Source organism: Plectrocnemia conspersa, unplaced genomic scaffold (genome assembly GCF_051122295.1).
Source record: "Plectrocnemia conspersa isolate PC_06_02 unplaced genomic scaffold, ASM5112229v1 ptg000008l, whole genome shotgun sequence".
Taxonomy (NCBI): Eukaryota; Metazoa; Arthropoda; class Insecta; order Trichoptera; family Polycentropodidae; genus Plectrocnemia; species Plectrocnemia conspersa.
In genome coordinates, this window is record NW_028277172.1 from 8,007,138 (window position 1) to 8,026,954 (window position 19,817).

General features: G+C 29.5%; 1 protein-coding gene across 1 annotated transcript in view; it reads left to right on the forward strand.

Moving 5' to 3' along the window:
- Nucleotides 1-19,817, forward strand: part of LOC148232886 (neural cell adhesion molecule 2-like) — a 178,459-nt gene that overhangs the window by 11,852 nt on the left and 146,790 nt on the right. The gene's annotated exons all lie outside the window — the stretch shown is intronic.

Genomic DNA, 19,817 nt, shown 5'->3' on the forward strand with positions numbered 1-19,817 from the left:
TAGGGGTGTATTAAACATTTTAAAATACTTGTCACGATAACTATTCGTCTTGCATATGTAAAACAAAAACCGACCATTTATAGCAGTGCAACGTTTAGTGTGGAGCAATAACGAGAAAAGTCACAAGCATGGAATGTGTATCATCTTATTAGATATACTTCTACAATTTCATCAGTTTTGTTGGGTTAAATTTTCATTATCTTGTCTTTACATTGTTTAAATATATTATAATTCTTACAATTCTGATTTAAGGCGTAGAATATATTAATATAAGTTTCTTTCGTTAAATGGGATACCACTGTGAGAAACCTTTTAGCAACCTTAAGTCACAAGATACGCATTATAAATAAAAAAGTATTAAAATATCAGTCGCTTTGAGAAAAGATAATAAATGCATTGGTGTTTTCCCTCAAAACGGCCGTTTGTAATCGGTTAATCGGCCAAAAAAACTTCTGTAATTGGTCTTTCTATCGAAAAAGGGGCGGATAACAAAATTTACTATGGAGGAGGAAAGAGCCATGAATACGAGAAGATGAGCAATAAATAATTACGCCCTCTTAGTTGTCGAAGGGCTTTTTACCAAAACTTGCTCTCAGACACTTAATCTGAAAACTTGAGATTCTGAGACTTTCTCAAAGATATTTTTACTAGCTTTTACACTTGAAAAATCCACGTTAAAGTCCTGATCTTCAAGGCATTAAATCTTTGGCAAAAGCTGCCGTTAATCTATTCGACGTCCGGAATTCATTCCTAGAGAAATTAAATTCATGGAGACTCTATACGTACTATAATATTTATATTTAAAAACCATGACAATGAACATTTAAATGCCATTTAGATTACGAGTAATTATCTGCATTAAATTAAAGTAGATTTAAGGTATGAATTTTGGATTAGTTGTTAATTTTTATTTAATTAAAATACAAAAAATCAGTAATATTTATAATTAATTAGCGAATAAAGGTTAAAAGCAATTATAAAAGTTATTTTTTTTAAAAAGTGTGGTATAAAAAGCTACTTGAGTTTTACAAAATATAAACGATTTATTTGCGTGAATATTATTTAAAATCTTCTTAGTTAATATTGAATAGAAAAATAAGCATCACTTTTAAAATAATATTCGGTTCAGGATATTTTTATAAACATCCACTATTATCTCTTGACATTGCTCCCTTTTCCGTATACTAGCTTAGTCTAATAAAAATATTTATAAATAACAAAAAATAAATAAAATCGCTTTTCTCATTATTGCATAATATTTTATACTGGAAGGAATAAAACAATATTTAAATATAGTATTCAATAAAACTATTAATATATTTTTCTAAAAAAATCTTAGCATTTGCATTAGGTAGCTTTTATAGATATAAGCATAATATTTTTTTTATTATAATAGTTACCGCTAATAACATTACTTTACAAATGCATTATTACTGACACATTTGCTTTTTTATTCTAAAATTATATAATTTTATAATAATAATTGAACTTGAGTTATTTATTTAGCTCTCATTATAGTTCAGCATAACAGTCAAGTCATATAGTTGTCTGTCCTTATAGTTTTTTTATACACTTTTATATGAACGCTCATGGTGATAAGAATAATCTTTCAGAGAAAAACATTTTTCTAGACATATCGCAATATATATTTTTCCAAATTTCTAAGAAGTTATAGATGACCTGTTGCGGCTTGTAGTTTACTCTTTATCATATTCTTGGAACTATTCCAAAAAAATTGAAAGGCGATGAAAAAATAACTTCTCCTCGCATTAGATATTTTTTGGACGCTCACACTCATAAGTCACTCACTATCGTGTCAAATTATCGATTTTTAACCCTAACTGTTCTCTTAAATTAAAATAAATTGTTAACGATGATACTTAAGACCTGTAAAATAAACCAACAGTGAAATGAAATAACAAGGATACAGTAGTTTACTGAGAATTTTCATTTAACCATGTCGTTAATGGCGGATCTTTTGCAAACGTTTGATTCGAATACCCCGTCGGTAATTTGTCTCTCCTCTTCATGGTATTCCTTTTTATTCTCTCCGTGGCTTTTATACGTATTTCAAAAGAGCCAGGACCACCGACGTTGACTTTGGTATATTTTTGTATTGCTCTAGTGTTTTTAGCTTATTTTTTGATACTTGATCAACAACTGATTAAATCTTGCGGACAGCTTTTTTGAAAATTACGTATTGAAAGTTATATATGGAGACGAAATCTCATTAAATGATGAAGATCTTTAAACTTAAGTTAAATATAAAAGAACATATTCTTAATAAGACATAACTTATTGAGTTTAATTGCGCTATGTATTATTTGGATATTTAAAATATTTAAGTATATCTCGATAACTATTTTCTTATATTAATTAATTATTGAATATATATGTTTATAACGAATCATATTTGTGTATGGTAGATAGTACGATCATTTCTTTATTTGAAGTTCACATAGCTCCGTGTTCACAAGCACTTTGTCGACACGTGTAGACTAAAAAAGCAGGAAAATCATAAGCAATAGTGAGAAGGGAATGGGCCAGCGCGTGATTGATATACGTACGAGAAAAAAATCCTTTGCTCTCCTTTCCTTCTTCTGATCTCGTTCCGTTCCCATAGGGAGATTGGTTGTGATGTTTTCGGAACCATGTGAGCGTGATGCATCATGTGTGACTAATAAAATTGTGGATATGATGATGAGAAAAAATAACACAACAACCGAAAAGACAACCTATAAATATTTAGATTCACGCTTATGAAATGCTTCTGGTATTACGCATATGAGAAGATTTTTTTATTCGGTTTGACGCATACGGAATTTAATCTTATGAATAAAGGATTATTATATAAAACTCTGTACAGTAATGTTTTTGTAATAAATATAAAATAATATAATAATACACAGTAATTCAATTTTCGAAAAATAATAATATTCTATTTGATTTTAGTTACCCAAATTTTCTGCGAATATTCAAGAAGGAGTTCACCATAAGGGAGATTTAATACATGTAAGGACATTGCTCGTCCGCCATAGGGCATTAAAGCATGTGATGATTGACACAAAAGGGCCGGTCGTTGCAATTTTCCGAGAAAAATGGGCGTTTATGAGTAATAACGCGGTCATAAACGAGCTCGTTGGGTGTGTTATAGAAAAGTCTGCGTTAATTGAGACCATGTGTTGGATATTCGAGAATGAATCACGGCACGTGTTATCGGTTTTAGTAGATTTTAAAAGTGCCAATAACATCACTGAGCTGAAAATAAAAACGTGTCGTTAAAGAATCAGTTAAAATTAAGGGCGTTCGCATGGTGTGATGAAAGAGAAAATAATAACAGTCATGTAAGTGTATACAAGTCTTAAAGTAAATGCAAAAAAATAAAAAAAAATCTTTTCACAGGTACGCAGGAGAGGATAAATTTATTTATTTCAAAACATATTTATTGTAGAAATTTGTTAAAATTAATTTTGAAACATTTGCTTTGTCATTAAAATATTTCTAATTAAATTTGTCTCGTTGTTTAAATATAAAATGATACAAAACGCACATAGAATTTATTCTAAACTATGTGTTTCACTTGAGGTAATAATTATGAAATTTAGTTATCAGTGAAATTTAAATTATAGCCTAGTTCAATATTCAAAAGTAAGATCAGAATGTGTCACAAGTACTCGCTAAAAGTGTTAAAAAAAATATTTGAGACTTTCAGAATAAGTTAATTCGTTACGGCGACGCACATGACGATCGGAGATCGAACTGATTTCTTGAACAAAGGACGATTGATGTATATATAAATACACAGCGACCAACACAATTGCAAATATAGTTATAGAAGTGTGCTTTAGCTTAGTTCTATACGAATATTAAATAATGAACAATAAAATATTAAAATATATTCAAAGTTATTAAAAAATACAATATATAATAGACTGTAATAAATATATGAGGTGTTGATCGCGCCGATCAATATCTAGTTACAATATTTCGAAAAACAATTGAATAAACAAAAAAGATTTTCATTTATTTTAATGCGCATTGTTTTATTCGTTTAGTGTCTATCAAAATTGGAATCGTAACAATAAAATCATATTAAAAGATATTATTTTCGATAAGGCTAAAAAAAGAATTCAGTGGAATCTATCGATTCTAAGGACATTTCATCATTGTCTACATCTTGCCGTGCCCGTGCTGTCGATCCACCAGAAAGGCTTTCGGATAAGCTGAAAAACCATCAGTCAATAAAAATAAAAAGTGGTGAGAAATATGTGGGAAGAAAATGTCGTATTTGTTCTGTACTTGGAATAATTAAAGATGCAGTATACATGTGTAGAAGTTGTGAAATTCAACCTCATATTGATGAATGTTTTTATACGTATCAAAAAATGTAAAAAGTGCAAATAAAAAAAGTGCTAACAATAAAAATAAATATAAATAGGGATATAGTGTGGTTTATAAGTGTAATGATAAAAATAAATGTGTCCGTGATAGTTGTAAGCAGAAAAATGACGCCGAAAAATTTGGTGAGTGCAAATTATATTATATTATAAACGGATATTTTTTATAAAGCGTTTATACAAAATTTTTTAGAAGCATTACATTAAACATACATATTATTAAATTATAAATAACTGGTTTGTAACAATTCTAACCATTTTCAATTTCATTAGGAATGAAATATGTATTTATTCATTCATGATTTTATTCCTCAGAGATTCCTTTAAGTGCAGTATTATTTTTAAAAATTATTTTACAATAAACTACTACGGCTATAATTTATCTTAATTGTAGCTCTTTTTTTCTGATTTATTAATCTGTAAATTATTGCGGTTTTCAAAATGGTGAGGAAAATTTAAAAGAACAAAACATTTAAAGTAAAGACGACTCTTTTTAAAAAAATTTGCGACAGTGTGGTTGCTTACTCGAAGTCGTAGTTCTCGGCCGACTTCAGTTGTAACTTAGGTTCGGACAACATCCAGAGAGTGTAGTGCAGGCATAAGGATTAACTCAAAAACTATTATTTTATTCAAAATGTATAATACGTTTGCATTGCTGAAAATCTGAAATGGAGTTATTATTTAATATATTCATATGAATTTGCTATCCATAATCCACCTGGTTGTTCATTATTTATTTGAACTTTTTTTTACTATACATAAATAGTACAGAAATATCAATTTGTCACCATTTTATATTGTTACATAGCGTGTTAATACAGATTTTACCAATCATTGTAATCAATATTTTCACTACATGCAATTAGCACACAATGATTGAGTCTTCGATCGGATCGGATTGTGGTTAATTACCAATGCGCCGCGTCATACATCACGTTTGTGCGATGATAATTCAAATTTATGACTGTTTTGTTTGATTAATGCACACACATACGTGTCATGTCAACTGATTAATCAAACACTAACGACTACCATTCAAAGTTGACCTCGTTCCCTTGCATGCACTGGTGTAGTCAACTTCTCCTTGCAAAATATTTACACGTCCAAGATTTTGGTCAAAGTCGATTTTATATTTTTTAAGTTGATGAAAAGCTGTCTTTGGTGACAAAATATGCATTTCCTATACCACTCGTCGGCGATAAACTAAATTAGAACACGTCCTTTGATGTGTATTCTTAGAAGAGTCGCAATTAAACACGAATTTTAAGGAGCCGTAATTTTTGGCTCGTTAAAACGCCTCGAATGCGTTAGACGATGGGAATGCCAAAAAAGCCGCTAAAAATTAAATGATATCGTAAATTTTGTAATTAGCTAGACAGTTTATGCAGTTTATGAATAAAGATGTGTTAAAGTGTGTCTAATAAAATTAAGTAAAATGGAGTAAGATAAGGCTTCGTTTTATTATCTCTATATATAAGTATAAACTCTTCTTCAATGAGTCTTAATTTTGTCAAGAATCAACCTACTTTTAATTACCTTTATATTATATAAAAAATATGTGTAAAGAATTTTTTTAAGGGTGAAAAAATCGATTATATTGATCTGAAAAACTGTTCTTTTATTATAATAACTTTTTATTAATTTCTGTCTTTTTTTTTAAATTTCACTGGAAAGTGAATTTAAAACATATTATGAATTATTTTTTATAATTACGGAAAATAAACAAACTGAGCCAAATGCTTTTTGTGTAAGGGATTTATTGCTTTATTTTAATACATCTGAAATATCGTATTACCAAACAAAAACATATGTAAAAGTTTTTTGCAGACTGTCTTGACTTTGTATTTATTGTTGGTTTTTAAAATGCATTTTTGGTTTTTAATTGATGTGCAATAATTGTGATCGTCACGTGCAGTTTGTATATGTTAGTTATACGTTTTACGTAAAGTTTTTCGTTGGTGCGTTTGTAGGCTTCAGACGTCACCGAACTCCAGATTCTGGAAGTCGAACGTCGGTGGATTTTATGATCTTTGATGATCTGAAATTTTGTCGGTCTCCTTTTGAATACAGTTTGTATGAACTTAGTTAGTCGTAGTTGGAGAGCTCTCGAAGTTCTGATGCCTTGAACTCTAAAATGGATGTTCAAGTGTGAATGTCAGTATAAGCGTCAGAAAAAGTCTCTAAGGGAGGGTCTGAAAAAGTGAATTTATTTATTTTTACTTATTGACCCTTTTATAAGAGAGCTAATTTTTCATCCCTTTTTGTAGAACAACTAGTTACAAAAATGTGGCGAGTTTTGGAACAAATTCTCGTGGGACACTAGAGTAAATTACAAACGACAATACTAAATACATGCGTTATTTTTTTCAAGACGACAAATATTTTTAATCCTTACTGTGTTATGGCAAGTACTTTGCAACTCAATCTAGTGAAAGGCTTCTCACTTTAATGTTTCATTTTAATGTAGATATTCATAGATATTTTTATGAGACACGGGAAATTGGCATTTTTTATTATTAAATTGCTGAAATCACCAATTGTAAATAAAAGAGTAGTTGAAAGTTTAAATTATGAAGGGTCTAACCAGATGCAATGTTAACTTTGAGGGCATGAAAACGTATTATATTTTAACTATTTTAAATAGCATAAAAGTTATACCAGACAAAATAACAATTGAAGAAATATTAGAACTTTCATAGACCACCTACCTGCATATTTACCACTCGTAAGCACAAAAAACTATCTTTTCGTGCGTAAACTATGCGTTATAGACAGTGCGTCTACCTGCGTAAAAACCACTATTGTCATATATCCCTTGCGTTAACAATATTCGAAAGTTTCACTTTAGAATATAGTTATTTATTCAACATAAGTACTTTTTGTAATACTTTTTTGCTGATTTTACACAATATTTTGATTAAAATTAAAATTTTAGTATCAAAAATTCTGAAACATATCAGTCTATATTTATATATATTATTATAATAATAAAAATGAATTTCTAAGTAGTACATATAAAATATATAGGCCAGTTTTTATTTAAAATAAAATATAAAATATATTTAAACAATAATACAAATGCTATTAAAAGAAAAATTCATGTAACCTAACATATAGTATCAATCTCGCTTAATATTTTGGATACTATATTATATACATGTCCATGTTTCTATATTTTTCAATGTCTATTTTTAATAATATTTCAAGAGAATCATTGATATATTATATTATATATTAACAACTGTTTTTGATTGCGAATATTATAGAACATTTTATTAATATCTCTACTTATTTTTTCATAGTATAAAGTCGTATTTAAAAAAACATAATTACTTACTTTGAATACACATATTTGCTCCTTTGTATCGCCGCTAAAAGCAAAAATAAAAAATAAATACAAGCCATTAGTATTAAATTAAGTGAAGCCATTACATACATCAGACTTTTCTTTCAACGAACATGCTGTTGTACGTAAAACTTTAAATACTTAACATATTTTATAAATATCGTTGAAATGACTCTTCACATATGTGCACAATTGGTAAAATGTTACACTCCAAATATATTTATAATATGAATTATTATTAATACAAGCATAAGATATCGCTTCGCAGTGTTATTAAATCATAAATAAGGCTTCCGAAATATTCTATTTTAAATTATAATACGCATAAATTTCAATTTAATTCCACATCAGGTACATCAAAAGCATATTTAGCGGATAATCCGTCACGCGAGAATTTCTAGGATTTTTTATGTACCCGTCTCGTATGGTTTATGGTTCAAATTTTCTATTCGAAAAGCGGATGAGTGATTCCCACATTCTAAAAATTGAGTTTAAAAATAAATGCGTGTAGCTGAATTGGCTTACCATGTCAATAGCGTAGGAATTTTTGACTCATGCGGATGATTAGCAAGTCGTCGACTCGCGAATTAATTACGAGTAATAAAAATTAATTTGCCCTTATGTAAAAATATTGTGTGTGTACATATGCATGGCGCCGATGAATGCTACGAAATTTCATAATGTCACATCAAAAGAACAGATCCGATTGAATGATATTAAAGATTCTAATCTGATAAACAGAAAACATTTCGCTGGAAGTCTTTATTTAAATTAGGTTAATATCTATGTTGGATTAGTCAACTATTTGTAATGTTTAAAAAATATAAAACTAATTTATTAAAAGAAGTCTTGTTACTGATTTTAATAAAAATAAATGATGGTTTTAACCACATTAAGATTAATTGGGAAAATTGAAGCGGCATTTAATTTAATATTCATTACAAAAATTGTTTTAATAACAGTCGGTGAATTCGCATCATTTAGATTAGATAATTAAAAAATATAATCTAATTATTTAGGAGCTTACTAATAAAGTAATAAAATGCTTATAATTCTACTATACTTAAAAACAATTTAAGTTGCTATTATATGTAGGTGTAACTCTTATTAAATCGATATCAGCATATAGACGCGAAACATAAATAAAAGCGTTTATTTAGTAACAAAAATATTCTAAAAGAGCAACATTAACTTATCAATAATATTTTAAAATATACGATAAGCAACGATTAACTTTGTTTTAGGATCGCATGCCACGCAAAGAGTGATCTGATCCTGCTTGCCAGGTGAAAGCGGTAAACGTTTTCTTTATCTTTTAAACTTTTTATGTGAATGGCTTTACCAAACTTGTACTGCTGATCGAACTTAGAAAAGTGTATATGTTGCTGCAGTTCCGCAGCCCTTTGAATGAGTTTCCACTGATTACACCTACACTAAATTCATGATTCACAATTAGCTCATACATCACAATAGTATGCCTCGAGTTTTAGCACGGCTTGAACGTATTAAACCCCAAACGAGCTCTCGTGGGGGAGTGCTTAGCTTTAAAATCGCAAATGCACGAAGCATTTTATAAGCGACTGCAGCTGGTAATTGCGCCTCGTGTGCCACATACAACAACGATCCGTCTTCGTAAATGGTGGCGGTCCCTCGTGTACATTATGCTAATTAATATCAAACCTGGCTGTATATCAAGTTGAACACGTTTCGCTACTCGGATATCAATCTCTAAAGGGATATTTCAAACACTTATTGCGCGATAAAGCTGATTTGTCGATTTGAAGCACACCATCGAGTGTATGTAACTTTTAATATATGTATATGCTTAAAATTATTACTTCTTGCTGTACAAGGTATTCATAAACATTAAGCAAAGATTTTACATGTTTCAGTTTTACTTTAAAACATCTAGAATTGCAATATTTTATATATAGTTTTTACCTATATTTTTGTGGAAAATAATAACGCGGTATTAATTCAAAACCACGTAGATTTTCTTGGTTGTTTTAGATAGTGTCATAAATTGCTAAGATATAGTTGGTTAAAAATTGAAGATAAAATAGTCGTCTCAAGGGGCTAGGGTGGACTTGAGGTAAGCTCTGAGCTGGCTTGTCTCTAGATGAATGCTGGCACAGTATCAAGTTTTGACTGTATTCTGAGCAATTAAAACTCGGTAGAGATCTCTCAAAGATTATTGACTAAAACATTTTTTTTATTTACCAATTTATTTACTTTTCTGTGAATTTATCATTGGCGCAATTGTAAATTGATTGTGTGTTTTTTCTCAAATCTTTAATAACTGTGTTCTGCCCTTTGAGACAGGAATTTATTTTTGTTAAGTCATAAGATGCAACAATTGAGCAAAGTTTTCACTGGGTGCGTTAGTAGGCTGCGAGGGTTTTCAAAATAGGTTAGCTCTGGATTAGTAGATGTGAAGAGAGAAGCGGCGGATCTTCACTGATCTGAATTTGAGCTTCTCTTGGTTGCTGTCCAAGTTAGAGGGCATTTGAATTTTGGGTGTTTTGAACTTCGAAGTGGATGTTCAAGTGTGAGTGTCAATAAAATAAGTGTCTGAGAAAGTCTCAGAGGAATTCTAAGATGAAGTGTCTGAGGGATAGTAATAGATCTCTGGCCCCTCTATTAGATATTTTGTTGTCCGCCATTTTGGATGAGAATACCAATTACTTAAGGATAACAAGATTTTTTGAAGTAAATTACACGCGTTATTTTTTCTTAACGCGACGAATACTTTAATCCATTCTGATTTATAGTATGTACTTTGTAAATTAAGCTGTTAATAGGTCTCCTACGGTAGTGTCTTATTTTAACGAATAAATCTGTTTTTTTGGAACGTCGCGTCTTGTTGAATTAGATTCTTTATGATATAATCCCTCCAATTGTAAATATAAAAGTAGTGAAATTAATGAATCCAACAACTGCTATAAATTTATAGAGCTTTGGCGGTAATTGTAGCTTTCTATATGTAATTTCTTTCTTTTACAAGACAGAAGCATTATCACATATTCACGCGATTAAAGCGTTTATTTAGCTTTATGCGTATCTACTATTTTATTTAAAAAAATCATTTTAACGTATTGTACGTAATTATAATATTATGTTGCTACCGAAATTTTAAAAATATCAAATAAAATTAAAAAGACTGTCTCGGAAATTTCTGTTAGTAAAGAATAAAGAAGTTGCTATGGGACCTAAAAAAATGTCATCACGAAAAATTTTGTTCAAAATCTGAGATTGCCGCGGGAACTAAAAAAATAAAAAAGGACAAATTGAAAATTTTCGTTCAAAGGGCATCACCGTAATTTTTTTAAAGAGTAGAAATTCTTACGAGAGTTAAAAAAATCGTTTTAATGGATTTTTTCTTCTAGAAAATAAAAACAAAAGATGGACAAGGATAGACGTAATTTTTGAGGAGAACGTTTGGTCACCTTACAATGGTTAATTATTTGAAAAAATCTTGAATGCGTAGCCCTAGGGGTAGTTGACCTCGCGGCCATTGAAACTCTTTGGTGAATCGTATAAGATTGTTTATTAGTTATAATTACAATGTTGACTATGGACGATTACGGCGTGACGTGTCTTGCGATGAAGGTGTGCAGGTGATGATGTCTCAGGGCTCTGTGGCTGCGTGCGGCGAGTGTCAGGAGTGATCTGCAGGTCTGTCGATGAGGGCGCGTGGCTGGTTTCTCTGGATGGCGGCTGGTAGATCTTGGCTCTCTGGTAGTGACGTCTCTTGTCTCGTGCCTCAGTCGTCTCGTATCTCGGATCGTCTGCCTTGAGCCGTCTCTTGACCGTCTGCCTTGGGTCAACTCCTGACCGTCTTGTCACAAAAGGGATTCTCTTAACGACCCGTGTTGTGTGGTCAAAAGAAATCCCTCTTGTGCCATGATGTTTGTCTCATTGTTAATGAATAAACGTTTTTGGTCACGGTCATTAACAATGAGACAATCGCCCTTCAATTGTGCCTAAATAGGTGGTCGCCACAAATGCAATATTTTGAGCAACCAATAAGTTTTATACAATTTATTTGGTTTAGTTAATCTATTAAAAGGTTTATATAATATTAACTATTTATTAGTTGGCTTTTTAAAAGACAAGTTGTCCACCAGGATGGGTCAAAAAAAGCAATTTTTATAGTATAGAATTTCTATAAGGCTCAAAAGTTGCGTATTTGCATGATAATCTGGGGAAAAATATAAAAAATCTTAAATTAAAAAGGACAGTTTGGAAATAATGGTAAAAATACCAAAATGTAACCTTTACGTTCATAATATATAAGTAACGTTTTTTGTATTTTAAAGCATCTAAAAACCTTTTTTTAGTTGCTTGATAACAAAAAAATATATTTAAAAACCATGCGCTACATTTTGAGTTTGCGAAAAAACTTTAAATTTTTAGAATTTAGGTGAAAAATTAGGGTTTTTACGGTTTTTAAACAGTCGCACTGTGATATTTTAAAGTATAAAAGACAATCTGTCTAAATAATTCGTTAATGTGAGTGTTTTCATACCTTTTTTTCGATACGAGTACATTATTCTTTAGCTTTTTGCCTATTGCAAATTTTAGAAAATCATCACGAGGAGTTGGCTGCAATTTAAGTTTCACCAACCATCCAACCAATTAGGGTGTATTAATTCATGTTGATTAAGTCAAAAACGTTGTTTTAAATTCAGATTGCTAATCAAATTTTGTCATTGTGGATCTCAAAAGTTTTGTGTGTCATAAGCTGCTCTAATGTAGCATCTCTGTTTTTTATCTGAAACTTTTTCTGTAGACTCTGAAAAGTCTGAGGCTTGGATAAGGCATACAAAAATATTAATCAAACTCAGGCAGTGTCTTAACTTGCAAAAATAAAGAAATAGTCTTTGTTGTCAAGCTTATCATCATTAGTGGTGGCGAGCTTAGATTATGCCCAATCTCATTGTAGTCCATGGCGCTAAAATTTATTAAAGGAGTCATAAAATTGTAACAAGCTTTCCTTTCGGATTTTAAGTTTTTGCCTTTAGTAAACTCCTGTAACACAATTTTTGTATGTGTTGTCTCTCATCCACTATCATAGCCAACAACATGATGTGATGAAAGACAACATAAAGACTATTTCAACAGCTATATTTATCTTGAAAAGCAGTCTTCATTTGGTTTTAATTAACGCTGTTGTCTTACTTGTTATAGTATCGCTTGCCATTAAAATAAGGTATATTTCTTTTACTCTTAAAAATATTTTGGAAAATCAGAATTAGATTGCGTTTGTGATCAACTGTTAATGATTCTGGCATCCACTTTATCAATGACTTTTCTAGTCAAAAGATTCTTGTTGGAAATGCCTACAGCTTTTTAAATTTCATATACTTTAAATCAGTGTTTTCCGAAACAATTTGATGAAATTGTCAAGTTAGGATATTTTTGGGGCAAAAACGATGGTGCTATTTTCTGTGATCATTTAATTATGTTTACATGCCACAACTTATTTTTAATAAGTCGTATATTAAGATACAATAAAACCTATGTATGTAATATCAAAAAATCAGAGCAGATGCTAAATTAATCTTTTTTTAAACTTAATCAAGATAGCTATTTTTTGAACAACCTTTTACAAAATAAACTACTTGTTTAATTGACTTAACATTTTATGCGACAGAAAATTTCAATTTATTTTTACATGTTCTTTTTTGCTTTTGTAGTAAAGGCTAGTTTTCAGCGTTATGTAGAATATAAATACAATATTTTATTAAACGTTATTTTTCAGTGAATTTATACATATGTTTAAACTCTCTTTAAAATTCTAAGCGTTTAATAGTTAATACGCTTAAAAACATAATTCAATGAAACGTATTTTTAAATTAAAAATATATGTAGTCATAATACATATTTATGAGTCACAAAAACCTGCATTTAAGGGTTAACACGTTCAAAAAACACACACGGCCAGTACGTCAACCCCTTTGTCGCCGTTTATCTGATAACATTCGAACGTGCGCGCTCATCTCGTACATCTAAACGACAACAAAAATTCTGATCTCGTTTAGGTAAATCGGATACGCGACGTACTCTCCCCTTATCCACTTTCAGCACAATTCAATTTTTGCGCCAGACAAAATTGCAGACTGTCTTTATTTTTGTACGGAGAATCAGACAAAGGATCTGTGCCGGCTCCTGTCTGCTGCCGCCGTCAAAGAGCAAAACACAATGGAGTTTTGTTTTTATCCGTCGATGCTGATGAAAAAATAATAATGATCTTTAGGAATTATTAATAATACACAGAAAGGGCCACAAAGAAAAAACAACATTTTAATTAACATGTCTCTTTATCAGATAATAATAAATATATAAAATAAAAGCATTTTATAAAAACCCATTTTAGCAATAGTTTTTGATCATTGATTTATTTTAACATTTTAAGATAACTGTTTTGAATTAAATTTTTTTGGCTGATAAAGTAACGTAAAAATAAAATAGATACGCATATAATTAATTATTGGTTTACAAATAAATTATCAATTATAATGCCATATAATAAACATCTAAAAACATAAGCAGAAGCTGTGTTTTTATTATTGATTGACTTTAATAAGCAGTATTTATTATGAATAAATAATACAAAGTAAATTTACATATTTATGTTATATGTATATAAAATAAAAAAATCAACATGAAATATTTACATATTGTGGCAAAATGTGGAGTGAAATTGATTTGGTAGTCCCCCGAGTATTTTTTATGTAAAAATTGAAATGTTTTTTCCTAATGAAATTTGACAGATTAGTACTTACGAGCGTATATTAAAAACCTTGTAATCGAGCACAGTTGGAATTTAAAAACATCTTACATTATTTTTCAACATCGATGATGTAATATAATATAGATCTGATAAAATAATTTGTCATGGTCTGAAAAATGCTTCGTTTCGGCGGCTATAACTTCTTTGGTATACAAAAATCTTTGCGTCTTTTCGTATTTTTGAGGTTCGACTGGTACTTTAATTCAGACTGATAGTGTTGAACATATGCCCCATAAGTAGTAACAATTATTTTCATAAAATATTGAAATTAGTTTCATAAAAGAGTAAGTCGGACGACGCCTAAAAACGAACACGTTTCAGATCAACTGTCAGTAGTAAGCTTCGATTATTACTTTCATTTAGACTGATAGTAATGAATCTATTTCTTATTTTCAATAACATTTTGATAAAAGTAGCAAAATTAGTTTCATAACAGAGCAGCATGTTGTATAACGTCAGATAATGTATACGTTACTGATCAACTGTCAGTAGATATATTTGCCAGACCTGACTCATTGTTCACAAGGTTTTGATCCTGATCAATCATGAAATATTTCTACAGCTACTTCTCTAACCTTGATTCGCTGATCTGTTATGACTATATTATTAATTAAACCGAAATTTTCTACAGTCGCAGCATTTTTAACTCTTCCATTGCGATGATCATTTTCGATACTTAGTTTACCATTTTTTGTTTATTGTGTACGATGAACAAAATGTTTCCAAAGTATTTTCCATATCTTTATGAAATTATTTCGATGTTTCACTTTTTTTTGTGCAATGTTTATTCATTGACATTTTTATACAAGTTGATAAAGTTTTTATCTAAGAAAATGAACTTATTTAATTAACTTAAACTTTGCAGAGACACTAATGATAATTAACATAACCTTATAAAAAAAAAATTGTGCATAGAATATTACCCTTTCTATGTTCGTCCGCATATTTTTAATCTACTTTCGTAGGTTATAATTGAAATAAGTTGCTACTGTAGTTCTAAGTATAAAGAAAGTCTATTGGACATATAAAATAAGAGTCACTGCTTCATTTTATTATATTATGTAGATGATTAGGATTATTCGACGGGTGTATAGTTAAAAATTAAATATGGAAGCTGTCATCTGAATTTAAGTCACCTCCGTTTTTTGAATCCTATATAATTGTACCAGTTTTTAAAAAATAGTTTATTTTGTAATTAGACAATAGTGATTTAGAAAAGTATAAAACTCAAAAAATTGTATATATATATACTATATATTATTGTATTTCGAGTTTTTTGATTTACTGAATAAATTAATTAGTCAAAAGTAATTTACAAAAAAGCAATTAGAACTATATTATATATTGTTTCAAAACTTTAATAAAAAACATATTGCTGAAGCTCAATAGTCACTCATTACTATTTAATGAAAAAAAAATACATATATATTTTTAGTAGTACTTCTAAACCCAAATAAACCTAGACATATTTTATTATTGTGATACGCTATTTTTTTGATTATTTTACTTTTTTAGACCAATAAGTAATTGAAAAAGCTCCAAAGTTTTTTTAATATCCACTTTTTATATATTTTTTTAAAAAGTTTGTTATGTTTTTCTTACAATAAATTATTATATACAGTATAAATAATGCAAGCATTTATTTTTAATAATTTAAGGTATATATATTGTGACTTTATCTCCAATTATTAATACATAGTACAAAGTTTTTAATATTGTCAATAGATGGCATAAATTTATCATATCACACAAAGTTTAATATTATACATATTGGTCCTCAGTTCATAACTATTTTTTTTAACAAATTATTAGGTTTTTTTATATTTAAATTATAATGATTTTTTTTATAAATAATTTTCACGTTAAGATTATTTATTTAAAATTTATTGTAAAATAATTTAATTTTGGAAGTAAAAGTTAAAAAAACCAACTACTTAAACCAATTTAATATTATTTGTCTAGTATATTTGTAAAATTAGTAAACTAGAAACATAATACATGTATTTGTTTATAGGCTGGGATTTCGGATTTATGGATAAGCCTTTCGGATAATCGGCTTTTCAGATAATATTATACACATTATTTTAAAACATATTTTGCGACTATGTGATTAACCTTTTGACTTAACTTTTACAATTTTATATTATTTTGATTATTTATTAACATTATTAACTGCTAAATTTTACTTATAAAAGTCTGTTCTGTAGTAAAGAAAAACAGTAAAGCAAATCGCTTTGATTCTGAACATTTTTCATTGCAAAATTCAATTTACTTACTAACAACTAAATTAACAATCGTACCTTCTAATGCAAATTTGGACTGCCTGATATATTAGTTAATAAACTAATATTTATTACATTTAATTAATGTAAAAATCGAGGTCAAAGTAGCAACTTTTATTAATAATAAAAATAACTACAATTTATATGGTGTGTTTCAAATCCAGTGATGGCTTTGCTATTTAAAATAATGTTAAAATAAAAAAGCTAGAATTGATTTTTGTATGTTTTTTTAATTATTCATATATCAGACAAATATTTTAATAATAACCAGTTTTCTTAGGATCACACTTAATGTAAATTCGTACACACGAAAATGTTTGTCCTTTTTTTATTAATAAAACATCAGTTCTAAAATATCCATACATTACAGGAACATTGAACTGCTTATCAAAAATATACTTTTCAATTATATATTTACCCTTAAAATGAACAAAATTATTAAAGACCAATTGTCAATAACAACTCAATAAATCAATACTTACAGCTTTTATTGGACATACGTTAGGATGTCCTGCCATTTTAAAGATGTTAGCTGAGTCCTTAAAATACTTTTTAAAAGCTTCACAAGTATCGTTTTCAGAAACATCAGCTGCGTTTGGTTTCCAGCCACCGTCACCCCATTTTGCAAATGTAATATTCACCTAAAAACATAGACAATTGTACATACTATATATGATTTTTGAATTAATTTTATGAAATCATACAGAAACTGTTTCATCTATATTAAAAGGTAATTCTCCATAAATATTAATGCAGTTGTGCGATCTGTTTAATTTTTCCATGTTGACATCTATTTTAACACCCATAAGGTCATCTCCGCATTTTTCTATCCTTTCAATAGTTATATCTGCTGGACCCTAAGTAATAAAAATAAGTTGTTTTATATTGTAACATAACACTGCTAAACAATATATTTGCAACAAATATAAGGTAATTCAATTTTAATCTAAAAATTAAATATATCTTCACGTTTTTTTTTAATAAGTAATTATGTATTTTTATCTAATTTTAATATTTTAATATAAAAATATGTAGGTATATTAATTAATACAAAAGTTTTAGCAATGTATTTTTTTAGTACCTACCCTAATTTTAAACAATAATTTATTATAAACATTACTCTTTAAAAGGTAAAACAATGTATGAGTAAGTAAATTTTATATAAATATACTTACAAGAAAATCACAATTCACAAAATTTACAATAAAAATTAATACAATGGTATATAGAATCATTTTGAACGTTTTGTGTAAGCTTTGGTGCTATAACTGATACGCCGTTGGATTGTTTGAGTTTATTTATAAAAATTATATGTGTACAAAATAAAACAATAGGTTCTCTGCTATTACATATTTGTTTAGATTAACAATGAATAATGCCGGTATATTGTGTTATTTAGTATAATTATTGCTCATGTTCATTTTCAATGCATTTTTAGTGACAGTAATTATATGTAATAGCTTTTATTAGTTAAATATTAATACATGCCATTTATAACTAAAATTTCATTGTTCTCTTGCATGATTATTTTTGCTATTGCTACTTTTTTGTAACAATTTCAATAGTAAAATGTTAAATTCATTAAAAGGTTTTTTTATCTGATAATATCTGATTGATTTAACAGTATTTTTATTTATAAAATCTCATTTCAAATTCCCTGTTTAAACAGCCCTGCTTTTTAACGAGTCCTTGATCGAGATTTTTGATTTCTTGAGTTATTAAAATAAATCTATGCTAATATATTTAAGGACTATAATTATAGTTTTAAAGTTTTAGGGAGCGTAACCTTAGGGGTGGTTGACCTCGCGGCCAATGAGACTCCTGGTCGAATCCTATTAGACTGTTTATTATTTTATATTTACAAGTTTGTTAATGGACGAATATGGCGTGACGTTTCTCGTGATGTCGGAGTTCGTGCAGTTGATGATGCTCAGGATGACTCAAGCTGCATGCGACAGGTGTCAGGAGTGTCAGGTGGGGGCGCGTAGCTGGTTCCTCAGGAAGGCTGCTGGTCGTCGTTTGCCGCTGATTCCGCTCTCTGGCGTCTCGTGCCTCTCGTCTCTCGTGGATTGTCCTTGGGCTTTCTGTCAAGGTCTTGTGTCCACTGCGGATCAACTCGGATCAACTGCCGTCTCCTCGTCGGAGTCCGGGCTTATATTCTTTTAGGGGATGCACCCTTGCTGGCCAATCACGCTTGTGCGTCGATCTCCTAGCCAATCGCTGGAGTCGCTTCGTAGAATTCGAGAAATCGGATGTTGCATATTTGGAAGCGAGTTTTTGCTTGCTCCGACTTTCGAATTCTACGGAAAGGGTTTGCTGTTGTGATGATTAATTGCATCCGCACCGTTTAGTCACAAAAGGGATACTCTTAACGACCCGTGTGGTGTGGTCAAAAGAAATCCCTCTTGTGCCATGATGTTTGTCTCATTATTAACAGTGAACATTCTTGGTTACGGGCATTAACAATGAGACAATTGCCCTTTTTTTGTCCGTTACTATTCATGGTGGTCGACAGTCGCCACAAAGTCAAGAAATTGCCTATTAATATAATTTTTTTTTCGATTTATTTTCTAATAATTTTGCCGCAGTTTGTCCTTCAATAAATTTATTGAAACTGACAAAAGCATCTCCTCTTAAATAGAATCCCTAAACAAACCTCGCACTAGACTAGATTAATGTCTGATATGGTCATTTTAAACACGCATTTCAAGCCTAACGTTGCAGCAACTATTTAATCCTGAACATATCTGTCACGTTACGTGGATCCTAGTGGAAACAGTAATGTATAAAAATATTACTTATCTCTTTAATAGTATCTTTACTTTATGAATATTGACAATTAAATTAATAATACATTCACAAAAACAGAATAAGTTAACTTTCCAGTCATATGATCTTCAAAGATTGTTTAACTTTTAAAAAGCCATATTTCTACTTGTATTGTTTTATTATTTTACAAACTGACTTTTAACAGTAAGGTAATGCTTGCTTATTTT